This window comes from Rhodnius prolixus, unplaced genomic scaffold (assembly GCF_049639745.1).
Source record: "Rhodnius prolixus isolate KJV_2025 unplaced genomic scaffold, Rpr scaffold_4, whole genome shotgun sequence".
NCBI lineage: Eukaryota > Metazoa > Arthropoda > Insecta > Hemiptera > Reduviidae > Rhodnius > Rhodnius prolixus.
The window spans coordinates 18,310,106-18,336,686 of record NW_027411614.1 but is presented as its reverse complement, the minus strand read 5'-3'; the positions used below and the strand labels follow the sequence as shown (position 1 = coordinate 18,336,686).

The window sequence follows — 26,581 nt, the reverse complement described above, 5'->3', positions numbered from 1 at the left end:
TTGGCCGTATGTTCTGGATGGTTATCCTGCTGGAAATGAAAATCGTTCTCCAAACCTAATTTTACAGCACTTGCCTTCAAGTTGCCTCGCAACACCTCCACCTAAGACCGAGCTGTCATTATGCCCTCAATAACTTCTAAATTACCCACCCCAGAATAAGCCATACTGCCCCAAACCAAGATAATTCCTCCTCCATGCTTAACAGTTTTTAATATAATTTTTTTTATTCAAACAAGTATTATTTCTTCTCCAGATTGTTATTATATTTTGTGGTTTAAAAACCTCAATCTTGCTTCCATCAGAAAAAAATAATTTTTTCCCGAAATTCAACAGGTTTTTTAACAAATTCTTTGGCGAACTCAAGACGTTTTTTCCTATTAACCTCACTAGTAAATGGCTTTTTTAAGGGTCGCCTGCCTCGTATGCCTTTATTGTGAAGGACGTTTCTTATTGTTTGAGGTGTAACCGTCTTTCCTGAACAAGACGCCAGGTCATGCGCAAGTTTTTGAGCGCTGTGAGTTGGTTTCCTCAGCGTGTCTTTGACGACCTTCCTCCTCTCCCGTTCATTTAAGGCTCTTGGTCGACCTGTTCGCTGTTTATTTTCTGTTGTTCCTCTTTTAATGATATACCTCACTGTTAAAAACGATAAATTTACTTTATTTCCGATTTCTCTATTACTGTTTCCAGCACGATGTAATATAAGCACTTCCTGTTTCACACTCACAGGAATTTTTCTAGATTTTGGAGCCATCTCAATGCACTAGTTGAAAACACAATTAAAACTAACGAATCTAATAAAGGGAGTATAGACAGTACCAAAGGTGACGTTAATCCTCTTTTGTTAGGGCATTTGTTTTATTTACATGTCAAGAGATCCCAAATTACAGCTGTGCAAATACTTTTTTTGCAGTATAAAATAACATTATGTTCTTTATACTTAATTTATTTGACTCTTTTGCATATTTTTATTTATCATCTTATAGTGCTTGATTTAAGAAGTTAAATAAACGTAATTTGGGAAAAAAAACGATTTTTTTTTTATATAAAACCTTGAAATAACAGGGTGTGCAAATACTTTTTTTGCCTATTGTAAATAAAACTACATATTTAGTTGTTTAATTCATTAGGTTATAATTATTATTTTTATGTGAATTGTTGATTTGTGTTGCATGTTTTTAATTTACACGACATTTTCAAGGAAGCAATCTACCGTGTGAATCTGTATTTTAGTGCTCAGGCTGTGAATTGATTGTTGGGTAAAAGTTGAGGTGAAAGTCTATTACTGTGTATTTTCGTTGGGCACAAATGGATGTTGTTGGACAATAAATATAGATTAAAAAAAAGAGTGCCAACTACTCTATGCCCTTTGTGAAAACAATTGTAATTAACTGTTGGATTAAAATCTTCTCACCACGCACACCGCTAACTAGTTGAGCTGATATTGAGTTCTGGACACAGATTTCACGAAAGGAGACTTTACACAAGGCTTTATTGCAAATTTAAAAAAATAATAAAAATAATAACTTTATTTTAAAAATATTTCAACATTTATCAGTTCTGACTTGGCACCAGCCATCACAAAAATTTTTGTCTAGAACGTCTAATAAAATAAGCTCTCCTTAGAAAAACTCATTTCGTTCTTCGTCCGGAGAAGATGTCGTCAGCAGCTTGTCACTTGTAATCTTCATGTTTTCTGAAAAAATTAAATTTATTATAAAAATAATATAAGAATTTCCTAAAGATTTTGTAAATAATTATTTGTAAATAAAAATTTGTAAATTATTATAATAAATTCAAATATAAAGAAAAAAATATATTTACTTTAATTAGATATTCAACGTAAATTTTACATTTTTTTTACAATTAAATAAAGTAAAAATTCAAACTTAAAATACTTTGCTTATCCTAGTATACGACGTACAACACAAATAACTTTCCTTTAGTAAATTTTTTAATGACCCTGATTTCTGCTTTAATGCTACTAATTAAAACAAAAAATACTCTAATAAACGAGGATTTGCCCTATATTTTAAAGAAAATTTGGGAATTTTATCTTTTTATAGAAAAAGAGAAAAAAATTGTCAAAGTTCGATGTTTTTCAACGTTACGCTTTTTCGTGCAGTTTTTGACGATCAACCCTCATACAGCTTACAGGTTTTTCGATGCATGCGATCGAGCCAAATTCCAATTTAGGGTTGAATAATATTCAGTGGTTGGAATATAAACTTGTGTTCTTATTATTTTTTATTTATTTATTAGAGTTATGTCAACAACTGAGGTTATTGGCGCCGGCCTCCGGACAGATTCAATGAATGAGAAATTTGTAATTTTTAGTTTTGCTTTAATTTGATATGCGACTTGAGAAGTAATCCTTTACTTAAACCAAGTTTATTATTTAATCTTACTTCACAAGCTTAACGCAATTCACTAAAACCCGTTAGTCAGTTATTTGAAATGTTTTGTCTTCTAGTGGCTTACTTTAATTCACTCAAAGTGCCAAACTTCTTGCAAAATAGAATAGAATTTTCTTTGTTAAGCTCAGGTGAACAGAATATTTGACTTTTTAGTTTTAAGAGAAACACGCCAGAAGTAAATATCCAAATACAGGACTAACCAATTTAACTTTGCTTATATCTCTTTATTCATTTCACCAAGAAATAAATATAAAAGTTTTAATATTAAGCAGTGGTATAATAAGTTCCTTTGTCACAGTCGGTTATTGTAAATGGGTAAAGTCGTTAACGAAAACTGTAATAAAACAAGATACCCGGGGCCATTATCCACAACAAGAAGAAACCCACTTACCATCCACCTCCTGTCCCATATTTTACCCAGCGATAAAAACTTAAAGCCGTTGTTTATTCTAATATTTTATTAGTCGGGAATGGGGAAGAAAATCAGGAATAATGCCAAAGGCGTTACATTGGATCGTTTTCTACTTTTAGATTTATCTAAATGTCTCTTTCACTCGCTCGCCAGTCTGTTATTTCCATCCTTAAGATAGGACTTTAATTTGTAATTATGAAACCTTTTAATGAATAGTACTGAATATATACCCTTTATTTGAGTTTGTTTATCTGTGCATCAAACTTTTAGCTTTTACAATAGAAAAAGCTAGATTACCTGAGCCTTTTACAATTTATTGGCCTACTGTCTATTATATTTTATTATTTTTGTAGACGTTATTTTAAATTAAAAGAATTTGTCATTAAATTTAGTAAATATAACTTTATATTCAGAGTAATAATTTATCCATTACTAATAATCTGTCTTAGCTTGCTTTAAAACACCTTCACTGTCAAGAAGAAGTAAACGAAAAATCGTTTCCCAAATACTGCCTGAAATTAAACTGTGTTTGATTAGAAAAAGTAAAGTAATCGCCTATTTTTCCAGGCGGTGCTTAACGTCCAACTACCAATTAGGTATCGTGGACGAGGGCGGAAGCTCATACTTTACTATTTTTTTCTAACAAATAAAAAGTAGTCTTACGCGGGATTCGAACTGGGGATCTCCCATTTACAAAGCCACGATCTTGACCACTAGACCAACACTCGCCCCTGTTTGATTAGTACCATTAAATATTTGCAGCATGACTGCACAGATTTGTGAATAAATTAATTTTATTTAGCACAGCATCAGTCATTCTGTTACATTAGTTCACATGCAGTTCGTATTTGTTTTCTTAATTTTTCTTTCTAGTACTGCAAAAGTATAGGTGTTTTGAAAGAGAGTAGATTTTCGATTGTGATTTTCTGAGATTTTGAGAATAGAGTAGAGTAGATTCTAAGTTTTCATCGGATTGTTTTGAAGTTTCCTGAGTCTGTCAAAATTGGTTTTAACAAATTATTTGGGAGCGCGAATTTTTACAAATTTGATATTTAGTTCAGGTGCTACGTATCCATCCCTAGGATAACACGGAAAGGTTTTGGCTGAGTTGAAGAGTGCGAAGTTAGAACGATTTCTTGTACAAAGTTCCGATCCAGCTCTTATGATAGGATTTAGAATTTCGTTGAGGACACCCACTTAAATAAACGTTCTTAACAATGTAGTCAAATAAAGGAACATAATTTGTGATTTTCGGATTTTTTTTCCTGTCTTCTTGTACAAGATGAGGCTACATACCTTTCCTTCTCCGTCACTCCACTTTTTCTACCCTCAAAGATTAAAGACATTTATCGTCAGATAAATTTCCCAGAGCATCAGTCAATTTCCTCAACTGTAGTGCGTTAGACAGTCGCCTCCTCAAATAACACAGGTCAATTAGCTTCTTGCACACTTCTTTAACGTGCAGCACACTATAATTTAATTTACTATCCATAGTTAGACTCAGCTTTACTTCTAGTAGTAAACTAGCTCAATTCTTTCAATAAATCTTCTATTGCCCTCTTGATATGCAGCGCATGTTCTGTAAATGATTGTAAATATCTTACGTACTTGAGGGTTAAAAGAATTGAAAATTATATTCTGTAATAAAAATATGTGCTGTGAACACACGCATGAAATATCTCTCAATTTTTCTCCAGGTTTATTCAAATTTTTGTCCAAACTCCCTAACATTTGAGAAATTTTAAATTCATACAAAAATTATACAGTTAGTAAAACATTTTTTTTTTAATCAGAAATGTCACTAAGAGTACCTCAAAACGGATATTCTCGGCGATAATTGAAACTCGAAAATCTACACGATTCTCTTACGTATTAAGGTAACGTTAGAGAAAATAATTTAACTAAATTTCAACTTAATTCTTCGAATTTAAATCCAGTTTTCTCTTATTTTTCTTTTAAATATTATCATTTATCGTTATTATACTTTGAAATTGTTAAAAACATTTCAGCATATAATTTTATACCTAAAAAAAGTAGCTTCTTTTGATATTCGAGTGCTAAGCACCCATTAATTAAGCTTTATGAGATTCTATTGGGTAGTTTAATTGCAGTTTCTAAAAGAAAAAAAAAATGCAGTTTGTTCGCTCGACAAGGGATGCGTTCTGTGTTTTTTTAAAAGCAGAATGGGCTCTGTGATTTTTAATTAAATGCCATTCTCTGCTACTTGTGCCCAGGTTTCCTTTCCTAAACGGCTTTACCAATCGTGCAAGCTCCACTTTCATAAATCGAACGTTCAAACATTCTCATCTAATTCGATACCCTTTATTCGTCGACTAAAACGTCAAATAATGTATATTTTTTCCCGGCGGGCTTTACGTTTAGCCACCAGATCGATTAAAATAAAACAAAAACTAATTTTTGCATGACTAAGATCTGCGTTGTGTTGAAGTTTGATTTAAAAAATCTTATCAAATCTTTGTTTTAATATTTTATAACTACTTAAATTCATCTTCTATTGGATAATCTAGGAGCGGTGAAGTCCTAATAGTTAATATAAATAATACATCCCTTAAGAAACACCATCTTTTTTTACTGCTTGATTCTTCCTCATTACATTGAAATGCATGCCATGCAGACATGCTCAGGTTTCTTTAAAAGAATTAATGGCACAAGTAAAGTTATGAGTTAAAGTGGTATTAAACATTTTAAGAAAATAAAGCATTTTTGCAAAAATAATAAGGGGAAATCGATACAAAGTGTGACTTTTTGGGAGCGTGTCTTTCTTGCCTTCATTCTGTTTTAATAGACAACATAAAAGTTCATCTTCATGGTACTTGCATCTGGTGCAGCATAAGGTGGGGCCCCATGAATGTATAATGAAGCAAGTGTTACGTCTCTAAAAACAAACGTTAATTTTGTTATTTCTAAGGTGGTCTCACCTGCTGTTGTTTTGTATTTCCGTTATTAAGATTTTATTGGAAATGAAATTTTTGATATTTTAAAAAGTTGCGACGTTTCATTGGGTATCTCACAAATTCCCGTCTAGGCGTTGTGTTTTCACATCTCTACATAATGGGACTTCTATCAGACTTTTTCTATACAATTCTTGGGGAGTTCCCACTTTTCTATTCGCTAAATGTGTGCAGGAGAAATAAGCAATGCAACGCTTTGACTTATGCTAAATAAGATTTTAGAACGATCAACCGCAACATTTAGAATCTTGAAAACAAAACACTGATTATATCTCACAATTTTCCATCTTCATGAAAATCCAAATTCGCCTCGTCCTCATTGAACTGCCTTTACGTAAGCGGAAGAATTTCTTTTGCAACTTATTTGTAACTGCTTTGGTTGTCCTGCTGTTTACGGATTCTAAATAATTGAGGTGTACTGAAGTTTAGAACTTACAAGGCAGTTGTGTGAATATAAGTTATTTAGTTTTGTGAACTATATAGTTATGCCTAAAGTCTGTACCGTCCTTTACACTTTTTTATTATTTTTACAAAATTTTTTTTTAACTTTTATTGAAAGCGACCGAAAAAATAAATCATTCATTAATTTCTAATAAATTATATAAATTATTTTGTGAAAGTGTTTTATCATAGTAGTAAAACAATTTATTAGAATTAGGCTCGAAAGACCGGGGCAGTGCTTTATCTACAGTTGCCTACAAATTTTGGCCCACAGATTTCAAAAGGTTGTGCACCGACATATATTTATTATATTATTACTAATCAGTTTTAAAATAGCATACTGATAAAACATTACTGCTTCATATCGTTTTAATATTTTGACAAGTAAATACCTATTAGTTACATTTAATCATATAAATACTCAGATCAGTAATTGTATAATATAAGTTGGTAAATTGAATACACGGTTTCCAGGATGAGTTGAATATAAATCAGAATTAAAATTGGTCCAGTAATGTCAGAACTGGATACTATGTCATGTTTATCCCAGATTATACTATAATATAGGTTTAAATTATTCTAATCATTGAACTTAACTGACAGTAAAATAACTTTCGCGTGTGTTTAATTTAAATGAAGTATTAATTTTCGTAAATAGCATTTGTTTTTTTGTGAAATATTCATTGAAAATAAACTCTTAAATCTCTGACGAGCGGTTTTGTGAGAACAAGACGTGATTTACAGGCATTTAATAGCAGAGCGTAATTATTTTATTTCAAAAGGCTGCAGCTGGATACAATCCTAAATTTTAACTCAGTCAAAATTCTTCCCACGATTTTTCTAAATATCGGACTTATCAGCAGTAACGTTGAAATAAAGTACAGGTTAGGAGATATCACGATGCAAAATACTCCTTATAAAATGTCAATCACTTTCAAGCCGAACTTTGCCCAATATTCCCTTTTGACGACTGAAGCACTAGTGAGTGGCCTCGTGAACATCTTCACTAATTCCAACGCCTTCAAATGGTAATCACTACGTCTATTCTTCAAATGTCATTCATGACAATCTTAGATTTTTTTTTTTTTATCAAAGCTGCTGTTGTAAGCTGAAAGAATAAAAACAATGGTTTCTTTTTTTCTAAAATATTTTGGGTATGATGAGAAGGAAACAGAGAAGCTCTCTCCTCATTAAAAACCGAGTGGTCCAGTGATTCAAAGAAAAGATCATCGTGAAAACTCACTTTTCCCGGCTAACTTCTAACCGCTACTCGAATCGTTAAATCAGAGAATAAGCGCATAAATCCCACTAATAATCAGAAGGAATGGGGCACACTTACCACACTTACTTGACAACAACAGTTTGTTTGAATCTTTGATTGATTCCCACGAAGTAGTTGCTTTTGACCGAGAGGTAATTTACAAGAAATAGACTAGACATAATTGAATATTATACAGTTTGATGCCCAGCATTTATATTAGCCTAACTAACGCTAAAAAAGAATCCTCGTAACAAATTAGCTGACTAACTGCTACAATTTTAAGATTATCTGGCTAAATTATTGTTTACGGACAGGCTTGACGATCAAGAATGATGAATTTGTACAGATGGTTACTTTCTTATATACCCATTAGAGAGAGAGGTGGCTTTAGACTATCTGTCCTTGTCTACATGAGCCTAAATCTCCTCCTCTTGACACAACAATTAGAAGGTTTATGAGCGCCTTTTAACTTTATTTAAACTAATTAATCATTCGTGAAATCGCTTTTGTTGAGGGCTGCGAAGAAATCGGCTATGAAACTCTAGCAATGTACAAAGCAGTTGCTTGGATAGTCTAAAATCCGCTGTAAGAGCTCAATTTGAAAAGTAGAAATAACTACTCACGGATCAGAATATAAATTAAAACAAGATGCGAATGTGTTTGCCTATTCTTTCATGTGTTTACTATGTGTTTCATATTCTTTATTGATGTCAACATTTAGTTTCGTCCCCGACGCTGCCAGAGGTAGGCGGCTGGTTTCCACTGAGATGCCACATGCAGTTGCACGATTGGTCACGGGACACGGTATTTTGCGCGCCAAAATGTTCGAGATGGGCTTAGCAACGGACCCATATTGCGCGTGTGGAGATCCAGAGACAGCGGAGCACATTATTATGCAATGTGATCTTTATGATGATTTACGCTGTATTATGTGGCGGAGGGTGGGATTCCCGTTCTGCGTAGCTGGAGACGTTTTCCCCTTGTTACTGGAGAACGCGTCTGCGTATGTGGCTTTCCGCGAATTCGCACAGGAGGCCTTTGAGGTGCGGATGACCTCGGTGGTTGGGAGATGAAGTCGTAGAACTGGTTGATTGGCTGGAGTGTGTTTGGGGTTTGGTTTGTGCGGTTTTTCGAGTTTGTGTTGGGTGTGTGCGAGTGTGTGATTTTATTTTGTTTTATTTATTTGTAATTATGTGATTGTTGTTAATACTTTTATTATTGTTGTTGTTATTGTTAAGATTGTTTGTGGCTGTTGGCATTTTGTGGACGTTTGGTTGAGCGGTAGAGGTGTGTACGTGGGGCGGGTATGAACTAGCGCTCGGGGACCGCCCATTAAAATAAATAAATAAATAAATAAATTCTTTATTAATGGACGAACATGGTAGTTTATCTTTGAGAGAGTAAATTATTAAACATAAAGTTTTGTTAAATGGGTAATAATCTGGGAGTTAGAAAAGTAAACAGGAGTTATTGCGATTGACAAGTAGAACGAGTAATGTTTGCCCTTAAAACAACAGTTTCCGTTACTGAATTTAATATTGATAAAACTTCTTATATACTGTATGTTGAATATGGAATACATGAGAAATTTTAATTTACGAAAACAAATAAATTTAGAGTTACTTTTGCATGTGAACCTCAAACAGACATTACTATCCCAGTTCCGACTCACACCGAAAGCAGTTTTGTTATAAATTTCAGTTTGACGTTAATGAAATATATATTAAAGTAGAAACTTTTATACGGATGCTATATTTCTTAACTTGAACTCATATTCATTGTTTGAACGAGAATAATATTTATCCAACAATATTCTCATGAACAAATTAGGTTTCGAGAAAACGAATTAGCTACACCAAAAATTAGGCTTCAAAACAATGGCTCTTTTTGACTTGAATACGTCTTTAAATTTGCTATCATATGGAGGCAATCCGAAAAACCTAATGATAACAAAATCGGGGGATACAGAGATCATTTTGCTGCGTATCGAGATTTGCAATTTATATAACTTTTGACTCGGAGAAGCTACGATGTTCGTGTAAGTTTTATTCGTCAGCTGTCGTCACAATCTATCGATTGTATATAAAACATTAGTGTAAAATAGTGACAGTGAATATATTCGTAATAAGGTGTTAGAATAAAAAAATATTATCAAAAATATATAATGTCGGCCTATAAGCGTCGAAAAGCCAAAACCAAATACAGAGATCGTATACGGTTGGAAAGGGCTTCTCAAGAACAATCGAATGGTAATAATAAAACACCATATGACCGAGTCAAGCTGTGCCGGGAACGTAACAGAATGAATGCGGCCGAGCGGATCAACGACGGTGTCAGTACATCTGCAGCTGGGGAGGTTGAAATTATGCAAGTGGATGATGAAATCGCTTCTACATCGACAACGGACTGTATAGGCATAGATTGTGTTCGATCGTCGATTTTGTTGCCTTGATTTCATCCTAAATACATAAATAAAAATATTTTATATAAAAAGTATAACCTGTTCCGTAAACGTATTCACGTACAACACACGGCCGTGTCCATCACACAGTCACAGTTTTTTTTTACTGTGCAGGATCCTTAGCCCTGCTCCAAATCCATAACCGGGAAAAGTTCGTACCCTGGTGTAAGGAAACTATCTTCATTGCGGTAGTAGAACCTCTGTTATTTATTAACACTTAGTCTCACCGCTAGTTTCCACCTCCGTCTGAAACTTCGGATCTCCTCGAAGTAGCGCTCATTTACATCTTAAGCTTGTGAGGTAGGTAAGTCACCAAATAGCATCCATCATCTGGTTCGCGATTCATCCCACCTGATCCAGTCAACCCGATTATTTTGCGACTAACGTACCTTATCTTCCATGACCGTCCCACCTACTGATGCGCCTGCTATCGTGTATCTCGCTATAATGGCACGCACGAGAGCGTTAGTGGAATTTAAAAATGCTTCAAGAAAATTGAATCTGTTGATTGATGATTAGTAGACGATTAGGAACCCAAATAATTTAGTCTAAATAGAAGAGCATTCCTTCCCCTCGAGCAATTAAACGTAATTAGGATGTGCTGGCTAGAGAGAAGAAAGAATAACGGTCGAATGGTCGAGTGAAGGTGTATCAAAGAATACAGTGATGGCCTACAGAATCAAAATCCCCAAATGGAAGTGACTGTACAGAAAAAATGATATAAAGAGTCAATCATTGACTCAGTGTCGCTACCATTGGGAATCAAGAAAGAGGGTCGACTAAGAGCTATATGACGGACAATGATTTCCTGAATGATAAATGATCTAGATCTCAGGAGTAACTGAATAAATCATTATGAATACATTTACAAGTTTTGTGGTAAAAGTAATTCATGGACAGTTTTTTCCTAACTGACTCTTGAATCTGTGCAGGGTATCTTTGGTTTGTGGATTACTCCTTTAGACCACTTTTATCAGATAAACTTTAAATCCTAAATTTCCTTCTTGTTCGTAATGATTTTCAGGGACATCGGCTAGGAAATCAGGATTGAACTGTATAATACTCGTAATGTTTAAATTCAAATACTTATAGATGATTTAGGCGAAGTAAATTTATTTTTCTTATTAATTAAATTAGGCAATTTCTGCCAGTTTTTTGTTTGTTTTATAGTTATTCAAACTTAACTTTTCCATTATAGCAGATCCCCTGGACGCTTCTTGCTTTATCTGCACCGTAACTTCATTGCAACATCTTGCTCTAAGGAGAGAACGAAACTAGTGGACACCGTGGAGTAAAAGCACTGTGTTAAAAGTTTCTATTACCTTTTGATCTAGTTTCGTTGTTCACTCTTAACTTCTCATTTTATCGGCACATACTTGAGATCATTTTGCTGGTCACAGTAACTCGGAGATTTATTCAATGTAGACGTTCATGTTCTTGGAGTAGTTTTATTCAGAAATAAGTAAGAAAATATGATTTTTTTTTTTTTACTATTCTTGAGATTTTAACTAATTTACAGAATTATTTTAAACTCTTAACTTTCTTTCTTTATTTTATTTTAAATTTAATACTTTATTTTTACTTTAATATCTTTATTTAATACTTTAATATCTTTATTTTTTTTAAACTCCGCAAAAGATAATATTTAATTATTCTAACACTATCTAAAATGTATAAATGTATATGTATTCTATATCTTTGGTTCAAACCACAAGTTCAACAATATTTTAATGTTTGTAATGGCAACTAAATGTAAATAGGTCAAAATCAGGAGAAAACATTTCCTTTCCTTGGATCCCCCAGGCACTTAAGTTACTTAATAAATTTAAATAATAATAGAGTACTTAAACAGTGTAAAAAATAAAGGATCCTTATTTTTGTAAATTATCACAGCGTGGACGATTTGGAACGCAAATCACTTTTCAATAACTTTAACTTCATGTAAATGTTTATAAAAATTAAAGTAAATCCGACCCTTTTATTAAAGTTAATATTAAAAAGGGTTGAACTGACCGCACATATCCTAGTGAAGGATCTTTTTGGCTTTATTTTACTTTTTTGAACAACGTTTTGTTTAAAGAGATACCTTTAGTCTATCGCAGCAAAATGGGTCTTGTTATTTAATATTTATTTATGCTTTTTAGTATTCAGAATGTTTAGGTGACTGAATTATAAAAAATATAAGCAAAAAAGACTAAAACATATCCTGTTATAATTGTTATATTGTTGTAAGGTTTTTAAAAATGTTTTTTTTTGCCTTATATTAAGTCTGGAGTACTTATCAAAGTGGGAATAATTGTTGTGGAGAGTACATAGGCGCTGCAGCCTGTAACCTTCTATTATATACAGGGTGATTCATTTAAAACGCACCAATCGCAAATAACTTTTTAAGAAAGCGGAATTTCGAAAAAACCCACGAATTAAACTATATGTTTTTTTTTTTTTTGGTCTAGCTTTCAAATTTTCCACCCCCGATGCTGTATCTTCATTTTTGGCGGAGTTACGGCCAAAACCGGTTTGGGGTTTCATAAGGACCACTGGTTTTGACAATGATTATGAAAACTACATAAAAATCTGTGAAAAATGACGTTAATCCCGTTTTGATATCCCTAATATTAGTCGAGATATTTAAGATCAAATTTACAATTTTATCAACTCGTGAACGGGGTACATTATTCTGATGTGACGGTTGCTTTTATTTGATGATAAAACAAATTTATCCTGATTCACCCAGAACCATTACATTGCACTACATGTTTTAAAATCTTCAATTGTTATTATTTTTGCTCTTTGCATCACAAATGATATTTTTCGCAGTCAGAGGACCACCCAAAACGTGTATTTCTGGTGGAAAATTAATATCACGAATAGATAGAATTGTAACTTTGATCTTAAATATCTCAACAAATATTAGGGATATCAAAACAGGATTAACGTCATTTTTCACAATTTTTTATGTAGTTTTCATAATTATTGTCAAAACCAGTGGTCCTTAAGAAACCCCAAACCGGTTTTTAGCCGTAACTCCGCCAAAAATAAAGATACAGTATCGGGGGTGGAGAATTTAAAAGCTAGACCAAAACAAACATATAGTTTACTTCGTGGGTTTTTTCGAAATTCCGCTTTCCTAAAAAGTTATTAGCGATTGGTGCGTTTTAAATGGATCACCCTGTATATATTTGTATAAATTCTTAAATTGTAAATCAACTTTCAAATTTATGCTTTTTTGTATTTAGGTAGCTTAGGAAATGTTTACTTTTTAAAAGTAATTTTATTTTTTAAATTATATGAAAAATAATTTTTCGCGTAAGATTTAACACAGATTGGTAAGAATTAGACATTTATTTACAAATAGTGAAACAATTTTATGATAGAACCGTAAGTAAAACAAAAAAAAAAGACTAGAATTGAAGAAGGTTAAATGGAAAAATTGAAAATTTTACCGGAAGAATTAACCTAAAAACCAGGAAGTTTTGAATTAAAAACAAGAATTTTATTTACAGTTCTCTGGTTTTGATCTCCTGCCCCAATCCGCTTTCAACTTTCGTACACCTTTTTCAGACTGGTGGATTACCGATTAAAAGATACTCGAATTGAAAAAGAGAAAATGTAACAGCTCAATTATTGGAAAGAAACGAAAATATCTCTTAAGGGAACGAAAACTACAGAGGAGAGTAGAATTGTCATTGATCGTTCGACGGACTTAGGCTGGAGTTTTACCAACGATTGTTAGAATGTACCCAATAGATGGTAGCAGGTTTGGAAGGACGAGGCCATCTTTCCTTCTTACAATAGGTAAAGCCTGTAAAACTTTTTACAGCTCATTATCCGTTTGTAACACTTGATTAGACGTTCACAGTCCTATGACTTTCAGCGGTGTGTTTGCCTTCTTAGATTAGAACAATGCAAAAACACTGTTTCTTAACTTAATTCAAGTTCTTTAAAGAATTCTTTTACAGGGGAAAATTAAATAATCAACAATTTTATTTTGTTAATTCAGTGAAAAAGTAATAGATGAAGGAGAAGAAGAAATATTTAGCGTGTTTTAAAATAAAATGCTCTTGATTAAGTTACTTTCTTTGAATAGATTATTATTAACTTCTTAATTTGATTATGAAGTAAGGTTGCTTTGGCAAACTTAAAAAAATTAACTACATTGTTTATTAGATCAACGCCCATTCTTATCACGATGAACAACAGATTAAAGTGATAGAGTTGCAATTAACGAAATGGAGATCGGTCTAGAATTTACCTCACAGCCACCTGATTTAGATCGTTAAATGTGATAAAATTGATGTTACATTTTTATATTTCTTAAAGTTAAATTAAAGTAAATGGTAAAGTGGTTTACCTCATTTCCTCACTGATCTAACCATTGATTTCATTTAGGGCATGAATAATCTTATCTCAGTTTTTTTTTTAATCTAAAAGGGAAGTTCCTCTTACCTTGCTTTTATTTTAATGTATTGCAACACAGAAACTTTTAGTTGTGAAAGATATTTCCACAATCTGACCAAAGCAGACGTAGTTAAGTGAATATCAACAACTTCAAAAAGAGTTCAATGTTCTGGAAGTCTCAAAACCTAAATACTTCTCTAATAAAAACTCGATTCCTTTAAGTTGATAACTTTAAAAGATTTCCCCTTACATTATATAAAAAAAGGAAGGTAATTATCGAATTCTTTGATCTCCATGTTTTTCCAAATTTTGATAATTTATGTAGTACATGATTCGTCCAACAATCACAGCCCAAGTCGCCACGTAATCAATCTCATGTCTTCTCTCCTCCGTAGTTCATTTAGGGATATTTTCCGTTCTCTGTATTGGCTCAGCTATTAAAATTTCTCCTTTTAATTCGACTATCTCTCTAAATTGAAGATTTCCTTGGAGAGCCTACCACTTTCAGGAAGACTGAAACTAAGATTGTAACAAGAACTACAAAGAAATCCATTTGGAATGTGTAACAATATAATATGTAAAACTCCTAATTAGCTGGCCCATAATTATTTAATAGCTTTTAAGTAATGGTGGATGTGTGTAAATACATATATACATATATGATGAATGGATGAATTTTTGTTGCTTTAGGCGTGTACACTTTTCATAGCAATGAGTTGACCATTATATAGCTTATTTACAGTAAAAACTCTGGTATCTCTTCATAACGAATAAATCTTTTGCCTGTTTTTACATAAATATATACAGGGTGAACCACTAAGTAATCTCCATAGGCCTACTGTGTGTAGTACATCTGAAGTGATTCTGAAATCATTACTTTTTGCAAAAAAAAATGTTATTACTCAGAAAGTTTTAGTCCGAATTCGATTCTAATGATACGGTTAGAAAAACAGATAAATTTTCTAAAAGTTGACACCATTTCGAAGCATAAGTCATTCTCCAAACAGTCTCAATCTTCCTCCGAATACTTGAAAAATAAAAGTAATAGACATTTTTAAGAAAACTCATTAGGCCCTTACGTGATCATTATCAGACTTAGGTGCTGGCACTTTTTATAAAAGTTTCCTTGCCTAATGGGCTTTCAAACGGTATATCATTTTCCAGGATTCCTTTTATCTTCGTATGAGAAATTACGTTTGTTTTACAAGAAAATGTGTTCACGAGCACTCAACAGTATTAGTTTGTCAGGTTTTTTAATTCATTGAAAACTCCTTTAGATGGACCAGTAGGCAATTTTAAAGTAGGCTGTCTTAAAATAAGGAAGTCAAAGGTTACAAATTGCACTTTAAACATTTACTTCTGATTTCTCCGAAATATTTGAGAAAATGTTAGGAAATATTTTAAACAAAGTTTATAAAACTATGATTTGAAATATTCCAGTAGAATGTTCGGTTCTACCTCTTATTGAAGAAGTTTAAGTGGATTAAAAAAAAAAAAAATCGAACTCAAAGGAGACGTCTAGGCTAGAATTTTCAGAATCATTAAAAGAGAAAACCGTTTTTGGGTTTGTGTTTGTGTTAATTTATAAAATAGCATTTTCTTCTATAACTGAAAACATAAAAGAGTGGTTTCTATTAAAGCGGTATCTATTTGCCCTAAGGGTATTGTCCCAGTTTTACCAAGTAATTTTACCTGTCCCATTCAGGAATCAATGGGTTCCTGGAAATCGTAGACTTCATTCGACCATTAATATTTAAAAATCATGAAGTTACGGGTGTGCGCGTGGCCACTAATACAGACATTTCAACTCCCATTTCTCTTCATATTAGTTACTTGTCCCTTATTGATTAGCAAAGCTACCTATCATTGTTATACAATTTATATTTTAATTTTATTGTATTAAAACTGTCCGGTAGGACAAAAACTGCACGAAAAATCGTAACGTTGAAAAACATCCAACTTTGACAATTTTTTTTTCTCTTTTACTATTAAAGTTAAAATTCCCAAATTTTCTTTAAAAAATAGGGCATATCCTCGTTTAAAACTGCAATTTTTTTCGACTACCCTTCTCGAAATAGGTCTCAACAAAAAAGTTGCAAAAAATGAGCTAAAAACCGGCACTGACATATCCCTGTCTAATTTGAGTGGCAAACGACTGACAAAACAACTTATTAAAGAAAAATAATTCACTGACTGCCTCTTGGTTCACCAGAAACACACAAATCCAGGCAATGGATTTCATGTTGTATTAAATAAATCCTTAACAAAAACTTACAGTTTAAAATGTTAAGTATAAGGGTTGATTAAACGCCAAAAGGTACACAAATCAGCAAGTACCCAACATTTCATTAATAATTCATTAATATTTAAGTAATTTTACTGCATTAAATTTCATTTATTTTTTTGAATTTATTAGAGGTCACAGACCCTTATGCTGGCCATTTTCGTCTACAAAATATTTGTTCAAATAGAACACTATTTCTTAGATTGACTGTAATATCTAATCAACAAACTATTAATCACAGGTTAAAAAAAAAAACTATAAAAAAAAAATATGAGGTTAAAAAATTCAAAAACTTTTTTCAAAAATGCTTGCACCAACATTCATCAATGATTTTGTTTATTTTATTTATTTATTTTTATTTTTAAATAAAAATCTTCGGTTTAAGTTCGTAATTCGATTAAAGCAATTATTACTTTATTTAGTAGTCAAGCGTTTTTAATAATAGGTAATAATTAATCTGGCTTTATCGCAAATAATATAGTTTTCTTCAATTCTCAATCTAGGTATTCTTACCGCAGTGTTATATATTTGGAATATAAGATATGCATATTTTTATGACAGCTAATTATACCAGTATTTTACCTACTATAAGTAAAATTAGAGGGACTACATTAAATTACAATTGAGAAATGAATAATTATTGTTGAATAATTTACTGGATATTACCTATGCGTTATTTGTACTCACAAATACTTCGGTAAGAAGAATTCTAGACTGAAATATTGTTTTAAATCCGTGATTCAAATTTAAACAGTAGCCGACTCTAACTTTGTCTTTTTCTATTTTAACATGCACGTATATGTGACTACTCAGAATAAAGGGCCTAATAAAGATAAATCAGAAGAATAATTTGGAATAAAGCTATAATAAAGTACCTATTTAATTACGAAGATATAATATACATTTTATCATAATTATAACAAAAAATAAAATATTATGAATGAACTAAGGGAAGGGATTAGCTATGCGGTTAGCGTATTGGATTCCCACGTGGAGGTTCCGGGTTCGAATCCAGCTGCTGACCCTTAGATTTTCTCTTCCTAAGAGCTTCTTACAGCTCACTGGCCGGTGATGGACAGTGTTGTCTGTAACGAGAGAACACTGTCCGGAGGCCGGCAGTGCACTGAAAAAAACTCCGGGCGCCAATAACCTCAGATGTTGACGCGATTTAAATCAATAAAAAAAAAAATTATGAATGAACTGGCCAGCATAAGGGTCTGTGACCTCTAATAAATTCAAAAAAATAAATGAAATTTAATGCAGTAAAATTACTTAAATATTAATGAATTATTAATGAAATGTTGGGTACTTGCTGATTTGTGTACCTTTTGGCGTTTAATCAACCCTTATACTTAACATTTTAAACTGTAAGTTTTTGTTAAGGAGATTTTTGGACTTTTTGGATAGATTTTTCTTTTTGTCTGTTTTGCAAAGTTACATATCTGCTTTACAGATTTTATTAAAATTTGGAATAATAAATTCTACCATTATAACCTAAAAAGGTGTTAAGTCCGAACCGTAACTACCACTGGAGCGATCTTTTTAAAGAATGATTATAGTTGCGGTCCCCCAAACCATCCTCAATAACAATTTTTTAGAGAAAGCGTTTTGAATAAAATAGGAAGGTATTTGTACGTAAATAGCAAAATTAAAAAGCGATTTCAGTACTTCCTTTTAAGAGGAGTAAGAAAAATAAACTGCGATTACAGTACTTCTCCCTAAAAGGCAAATATTTTGAATCGAATTCATTGATGTAAATAGGTTCACTCATTGATAATTTTAACGATTGCAGTACTTCCTCTTAGTAGGTGTAAGAGCATGGTGGCACTTCACAGCCACGTAGAGGAGCTTTAACCACTTCTTCGTGGTAAATTTTATCCAAATCGAACTAAGCGTAATAGAAATATTGGTAATAATAGTATTAGAAAAGGCCTTACTTGGGTGGGGCAAACTCCCCTCCTTATGAGTCATAGCGACGAGACTTTTAAAGTGCAAATCTGTACAAAATTTCGATTCGAATGACACTTCATTCATGAAAATCGGTTCACGTTTCGATAATTTGAAACGATTACCATACTTCCCCCTAATAAGGGTAAGAGCAGAACGTCGTTTAAATGTTACGTAGGAGTGCCCTAAACCTTTCATCCTGCCAAATTTTATTAAAATCGGGTTAACATTTTCAGAGTTATTAGCAATAATAATTTTGAGAAGGGGCCTCACATATATGGGGCTAACTCCTCCCCCATTTGATGTACAGCGTCGAGACCCCCAAAAGGCACATCTACATAAAATTCCGAAACGAATGACACCTCATTCATGAAAATCGGTTCACGCGTTTAGGCGCTACGTTGTTTACAAAAAAGGTAACAACAAGAAGAACAACAACAAGAACAAGACCAATTTTTGAAAATGCCGTTTTTGCTCATTTTCAGTAACTTTTTTCTCGTAATATATTAAATCTGGGTTTTGACAAAAAAATTACAGTTATAAAGGAGGACTTGCCCTATAATTTAAAGAAAATTTGGGAATTTTATCTTTTATAGAAAAAGAGAAAAAAATTGTCAAAGTTGGGTGTTTTTCAACGTTACACTTTTTCGTGCAGTTTTTGATGATCAACCCTTATACAACTGTCCTACCGGACAGTTTTAATATACAGTCTTTTAACAATATACTGTTATTTTTTCAGCCATTACAGTTGAAAGAAACTGATACAATTCGGTAACTTGGTTAGCAGTAATTGACTTGATTGACTGATTAGTAGTTACTTCTTCATGTTAAGTTTAAAGTGATGCACTTGATAAAATTTCTCGACTTGCTACTCATAACTTTAATACATCAAGAAGGTTTATAAATCAATTTTAAAAAACAATTAAGGAAACCAAGAATGCTAATTTGAACTTATAGTTGATTATAAAGAAAAGAAAATATGAAGAAAATGGTAGGAACTGTTGTATATACGAGGGTCGTTTGAAAAGTCCGTGCAAAGTCAGAGAGATAGCACCACTGGCGCGTATCGAGGTTATGTTTAGTTAGTGGCATCTCTTGGAAGAACACACACCAAGTTTCAGCCAGATCGGTCTATATCTTTGTGTTTGGCATTCGTTTGAATCGAGGAAGTCGAGTGATTTTCAAAAAATGGACGAAAAAGAATTTCGTGTGTTGATTAAACACTACTTTATGAAAAGCAAAACGCCTCAGGAGACTAAAGAGAAGCTTGATAAACATTATAGTGACTCTGCACCTACGATTAGAACAGTTTATAAGTGGTTTCAAAATTTTCGGAGTGGCCAGATGGGCACAAGTGACGCTGAACGTTCTGGACGCCCTGTTGAGGTTACTACTCCAGAAATCATTGATAAAATCCATGATATGGTGATGGATGACAGAAGAGTGAAGGTGCGTGAGATTGCTAGTACTGTGGGCATCTCGAATGAACGGGTACATAATATTTTGCATCAACATTTGGACATGACAAAGCTATCCGCAAGATGGTGACGCGATTGCTCACGCTTGACCAAAAACGAAATCGTGTGAAGTGTTGCAAGGACGGTTTGCAGCTGTTCCAGAAGAATCCGCAGGACTTTAAGCGTCGTTTCGTCACTGTGGATGAAACATGGATACATCACTACACTCCTGAGACCAAAGAACAATCTAAACAATGGGTTACCAAGGGGGAATCAGCGCCAAAAAAGGCGAAGACCGTTCCTTCGGCCGGAAAGATTATGGCGACTGTCTTTTGGGATTCGCAAGGAATAATCCTCATCAACTATCTGGAAAAGGGTAAAACTATTACAGGTGCATATTATTCATCGTTATTGGACCGTTTGAAAACCGAGCTGCAAGAAAAACGCCCACGATTGGCCCACAAAAAAGTCCTTTTCCATCACGACAAAGCACCAGACACCTCAGCAGTTGTGGTCGCAAAATTAATGGAAATAGGGTTCCAACTCGTTTCACATCCCCCCCCCCTTATTCTCCAGACTTGGCTCCCTCGGACTACTATTTGTTCCCCAATATGAAGAAATGGCTGGCGGGAAAAAGATTTTATTCAAACGAGGAGGTGATTGCAGAAACGAATGGCTATTTTTCAGACTTGGACAAATCCTATTATTCGGAAGGGATCAACAAACTAGAGCAGCGTTGGACGAAGTGTATAAGCCTAAAAGGAGACTATGTTGAAAAATAAAAAAGGTTTACCCCAAAAAATTAAGTAGTTTTTATTTTTGCACGGACTTTTCAAACGACCCTCGTAATAGTGTTAGTGGACGTGGGCTTTCTAAATATTCCCAATTCGAAGTCGTTGTCTCTTTATAGTAAGTGCGATATCCACGGAGTTAAGAGTTGTATCGTTTTTTATATCAGGGTGTACATTTTGTTGGGGATAAGGCTGTTTAGTTAAGACAATAATTTACTTATAAAACCAAAATATGTTTGATTAGGAATAGTAAGTCGTATATGTAACGTGTTTAAAATGTTACACCGAATTTGCCCTTCAATTGCGGAACACTCGTTCATTTTACGTAATTAAGTCACACAATCTTGCCGATGGGGAGTGTCCCATTCCTAATTTGTCAATAGTTAAGAGTTACAAAAGTTATTGTTAAATCTAAAGTAATTTTCTTTAAAGATATTTTCGGTTTCGGCTACAGCTATTATTTGGCCAATGTAAATTCTATGGGAGATTATTTTTAATAACTTTATCCCAATTTTGATAAAGTTTGGCAGGATAATGGGGTTAGAGCTCAACTTCGTATCATTAAACAACCGTTTCAAATTATCGAAGCGTGAACCGATTTTCATGAATAATGTCATTTTTTTTTTCCAAATTTCTTGTAGATTTGCACTTTAGAGGTCTCGTCGATAGTTTGTCCCACGCAATAAGGCCCTCTCTAAAACTATTAAATATTAACAACTCCGTAAATCTCCGCCATTTGTGCACCTTTTGTCGTTTACTTATATACTTATACATTTTAATTATACTTATATCAGTCAGTTTCAGTTTTAAACTGTAAGTTTTTATTTAGGAGGTTAATATTAAGTTAGGAAATCTATGTAACATTAGTAATAATATAACTAGAATAATTATTGTTAGTAGATAGCATTTAACTTTATGAATGAAAGCGAAATTCAAGTGGAAGATATTTGTAAATAAATACACTTACAAATGTGACACTTACCAAGTATGTGCGACATGTTCATCTCATTTCTACCAACTTATTGCGTTTCAAAGCTCTACCTTGCTTGCAGATATGTTATGACGTTACCCTTACTAATAAAACGGGTTTCAAAGCAACCATTCAGACAGTCTCTCAAATGTTTCCCAGAGAATCTCTGTCTTACATCCAAACGTTACATTCGTCTTATCTACATATTTAGCAGCTCCAACAATAAATACATGTCTACATCTTAGGGATTTTTCTTGTAGCGTAATTACAGTAAAGCATTTTCTATTGTTTATGAAAGTTAATGATAATGATGAAAATTGTTAATAATTAAATTAATAAAACAAGATCAATTTTTACTTAGTATAAAGTAGTATAATTCTATTATATTAATTAAAACGAGTGAACAAGGATGTACTTTTAATGCTAGGAGTGTAAAAGGTTTTTAATCCCAAAGGATTATAGTACAAGTAGCCTGACCATCCACCATTGGACAAAGAACAAAATTTTTTGCAAAATCGTTAAAACATATTAAGGTAGTATTCTTAAATTAAATTATTTGTCGACCATTTTTTGAATTAAAATATACAGAAATTTAGTAAGAATATTTGGGCATCCCCAAAATTGAAAGGAGAATATCCGCAACTTTTCTTGTTTCTAAATATTATTTCTGAAGAAAACAACCTGGTCTGAATACACTCGAGTTTCAGTAAAATTTCTATTTTTTTTTTTTTTTTTTTTTTTTTTTTTTTTTTTTTTTTAATTTAAGACGCGTCCACATTTCAATGCAAGATCATTGGCGCCCGAAGATTTGTCAGTGCACTACCGGCCTCTGGACAGTGCTCTCTCGGTATAGTCCATCACCGGAGCGAGTTATAAGAAGCTTTTAGGAAGATCTAAGGGCTAGCAGCTTTGATGCAAACTATGGGTTCCTGCGTGTGAATCCAGTACGCTAACCTCTTTCAAATTATTCCAATTTAAATTAACAATATTTTAAATTGGTTCTTGTTCCTCCGATGTATGTCGGTGGTAAGTTATTGTTCGTTTTCTTGTAATTACACTTTGGTATAGATAAGTCTTTAGAGAGCATAGGATGGAGCCACCTTATACCTTATCGGATCTGTAGGTAGTTTTTATGACGTCACAAAGAGACCAACCAAGTTATGGCTATTAGGATATACGAGTAAAAGTGAAGATATTTCTTATCAAAACTTTAATTTTTCATTCAAATGTTATTAGTTCATAAAACGTTTCTCGTAAAATGGATTGATAAATTACTTTTAGCACCGAACTTAAGTATTCGCAAGATTCCGCTTAATTACTTTATATTATTAAAATTTTAAGGCGCCACGGCAGCCTAGTGATTATAGCTGAGACTTGCAAAGCTAATATGTATTGTGGTACTGTCTTCAATTCCCGGTCTAGGCCTTGGATTTTATTTAACGTTTAATATAAGAATGTAGTGGTAAATTATGTTTACTAGTCGCCTCCGTCAGCGATACCTAATTTAATACTGGGACGTACAGCCCGCCTGAAAAAATAGGCATTACTTTACTTTACATATTAAAATTTTACTGTTATATATTAAAGTATCAGGTGAATATTTCTTCTACAGAAATCCTGTGCAGTTAAGAAAAATTGGGTAACATTCTTTAACCTGGTTTACTTGGCATATATCGTAGTATGATTTCTGGAATTGGAGAAGGCTATCCATTATCTTCCTTGATTTTACAATAATGATTTTTAAAGAATGAGCCGTGTAGATAATCAGGATGCTGCAATGCAATTAACTATAGAGTTTTGTATGAATCTGGGTGAGAGAATTAAATACTGACGTCAGATATGAAAATTTCTTGTAGTTCTTTTGCCTCTTGAAATAAGAATTTTTCCGAATTTTGAATTCCTGCCTACAATAATATTATGGTGTTACGCCTATTTTATTTTATTTTACAAAATTAATACAATATCATGATTGGATTTATTTATTTTTTATTATTATTTGAGGTTTAATTTTATTTGTTTCAGGATTCGTTGAAAACGCCGTTAAAACAGGTAAATCAAACTGTCATGTTAGATTTTAGTAAAGTGGAATTCTTATTATTGGAATTGGTAAAACGGAATTATTTTTCTTTCTATTCTTTTATCTCTTTTCATGATATTTTCATTAACATTTAGTTCATTTTTTAAGTTTATTTTTATTTTTTTAAATTCTTAATTAGAAATTGAAGATATGCGTAGATACGTCTACAAGAAGTTGGTTAAAATGTAAAATTTAATTAGTGCATTTTATTCGTAGGCGATTGTCTCCTTGCATTGAAATCATTAATCGATTATTGAAAAATAAAAATGTGGATTATTCCATCTGCAGCTTTTTTAGAATTGCTATTTAATTAATTTTCTTTAGCTATATCCAAAATCGAAGAAATCTATAAGAATTGCTTTGTCAATAAAGTGGAATAGCTTTTGTAATTTTGCTACCTGTGTGTGAAAGCAAAGAATCTCAAAGCATTATCCAAAACTTCATAATTCGTTTAGTTATCCTAATTGAATCCAATTAGGATTTTGGAGTAGCTCTGTAGAGGGAGCTAGCATCTTTAACCTTCACTCAAGAAATGCCACTTCTTGAAGGTTACGGTTCTTCTTAAAGTTACATTAGAATCACAATAGTATTTCAGATTTAAAATAAAAAGCAAGAATGATTCTCATTAAATAAGTTTTAGATTAAATTACAATATTATTTTTCGTTTGAAGTCAGCTTTTTGTCTATGCACTGACGCATTGCTGTTTTCAATACACCTCTGGACAGTGTTCTTTCGTTTCAGAGAACACTGTCCATCACCGGAAATTGAACTGTAAGAAGTTCCTATGAAGAAAAAAAATCTAAGGGCCAGCAGCTGGATTCGAACTCAGAATCTCCGCTTAAGAACCAGTGTATACGCTAGCCACAGAAGCTAATCCCTACCCTATCTGTTTTATTGCACTTCAGGTTATTGTAATCGAGTATTGACCGCTTAAATTCAGTGGAATCTCTTTTCCATTTGCTCATGATGATGTTAAGAAATAAGTTTTCAATCTCTCTGCATTTTATATTCGTGAGAATTAAATTTTGTGAATAGGAATCCCACAAAGTTTGAGCAAAATGGTTCAAACATTTGCAGAAATTAAGAAAGACATAATATTTAGACAGATTTCTGGAATCACAAATATTTAAAATAAAATTCTTTTATACGAAATAGCTTCTAAATCTATTCTGTCAAAATAATAGGCTAGCAATGAAGTTAGTATAAATAGGCCGATGGAATATCGTTGTTAATGCCTATTAGAGCTGCACATTCTGATTGTGACACAAGGGTTAGGATCGTTCATTTGCGGTTTACTTCTGGATTGAGCTGCAGTATAGGGCTTTGCATAAATGCACTACTGTGTATTGTAACTCCGAATGGAACCCATAGAACTGTTTGATGTAAGTTATTTATTGTAAGCCGATAATCAAGTCATAGTCAAGTGCATTAAGTGGTATTGTGTTTTATTTGCTGCTTTCTGAATGCTCCTACAACTTATGGTCTGCGATTACTTGATTTCATTTTTCGATTTATTACTTTCGCTTAAGGCTAGGTGAAATACTGGGGTTTGTCAAGTTTCGACATATTTTTTTCACCTGATATATCTTGCTAATTTCATAATTGGATATTCCAAGTGTACAAGCTTAATCTAGAGGTTAGTTTTGATTAATTATCAAACTCGCTTTCATATGTACATCTTGCTTTCTTAGTCACTTTGGTTTTTGGAGTAATAATACTTCAATATTTTGTAATTTTACTGTTTTTTTAATTCCTCTGAGAGATATGGGAGCTATATTCGGAAAAAAAAATTAATTTTATTTGTTATTGAGACTCAGGGCAAAAAAGGCTATAAATTCTTGAAACTTTAGTACAGTCCCTTGGAGGTTTGTAACATATTAGACACGAGCAACATTATTTTTAATAGAGAAGAGAAATTATAGCCAATTTCAGTCATATTTTTTATTTACTTCGCATTCGACTAAGGGACCAACTTCTCTTCCGGGCTGCTTATACAGATGAACAATGTTTTTTTCCGTTTTTTATTTTGTTTCATGGTAAACTAGAATTGAAGTATGATTGATCTTAAAGGTTAGCTGTCCTTGTTTTTTTGGTTGTGATTGATTATGGATTCTTCAAACTCGGTTAACACAAACTTTCATCTTAAAAAATGTGCAGCATTAATCAGTTTAATCCTATAAGTATGACTCTCTATGTCGACAGCTCGTCAAAATAAATACAAAATGTTACCGAAATTGGCTGTAATTTTACTCCTTCTTTGTAAGTGAATAGAGGTACAGTAGTAAAATAAAGTAAAGTAATCGCCTGTTTTTTCCGGGCGGCTTAACGTCCAACTACCAATTAGATGTCGTGGACGGAGGCGACTAGCAATCATACTTTACTGTAAAAATTGCTTTTATTAACCATTAAATAAAATCCAAGGCCTAAAGACCGGGAATCGAACCCAGTACCATAATACATATTAGCTTCACAGGTCTCGCCTCTAACCGCTCGGCTACCGTGGCGCCTTAGAGGTACAGTACTCTACAATAATATGTAGTTTTCTTTCCCAGATTGCTCTCAAAGCAGGGGTTACTTCAGGACAGCTTCCAAAGTGATGTCAATCATTCCATACTCTTTCGCTAGGCGAAGAGATTTCTAAGAGTCTGATTGCAGAGCTGCTTTTTCAGGCATAGTGTTTTTCAGCTGTCACTAT

At 32.9% G+C, this 26,581-nt stretch overlaps 1 protein-coding gene across 5 annotated transcripts in view; it reads left to right on the top strand.

Annotated features, from left to right (window-relative positions):
- Window positions 1–26,581, top strand: part of LOC141456070 (irregular chiasm C-roughest protein-like) — a 921,342-nt gene that overhangs the window by 362,663 nt on the left and 532,098 nt on the right. For 3 of the 5 annotated variants that reach the window (XM_074131678.1, XM_074131676.1, XM_074131680.1), the window contains one exon: window positions 23,831–23,857. The exons of the other annotated variants lie outside the window; for them this stretch is intronic. The gene's annotated coding sequence lies outside the window, so the exon portion shown is untranslated. The remainder of the gene's footprint in view (window positions 1–23,830; window positions 23,858–26,581) is intronic. 5 annotated transcript variants of the gene reach the window in all.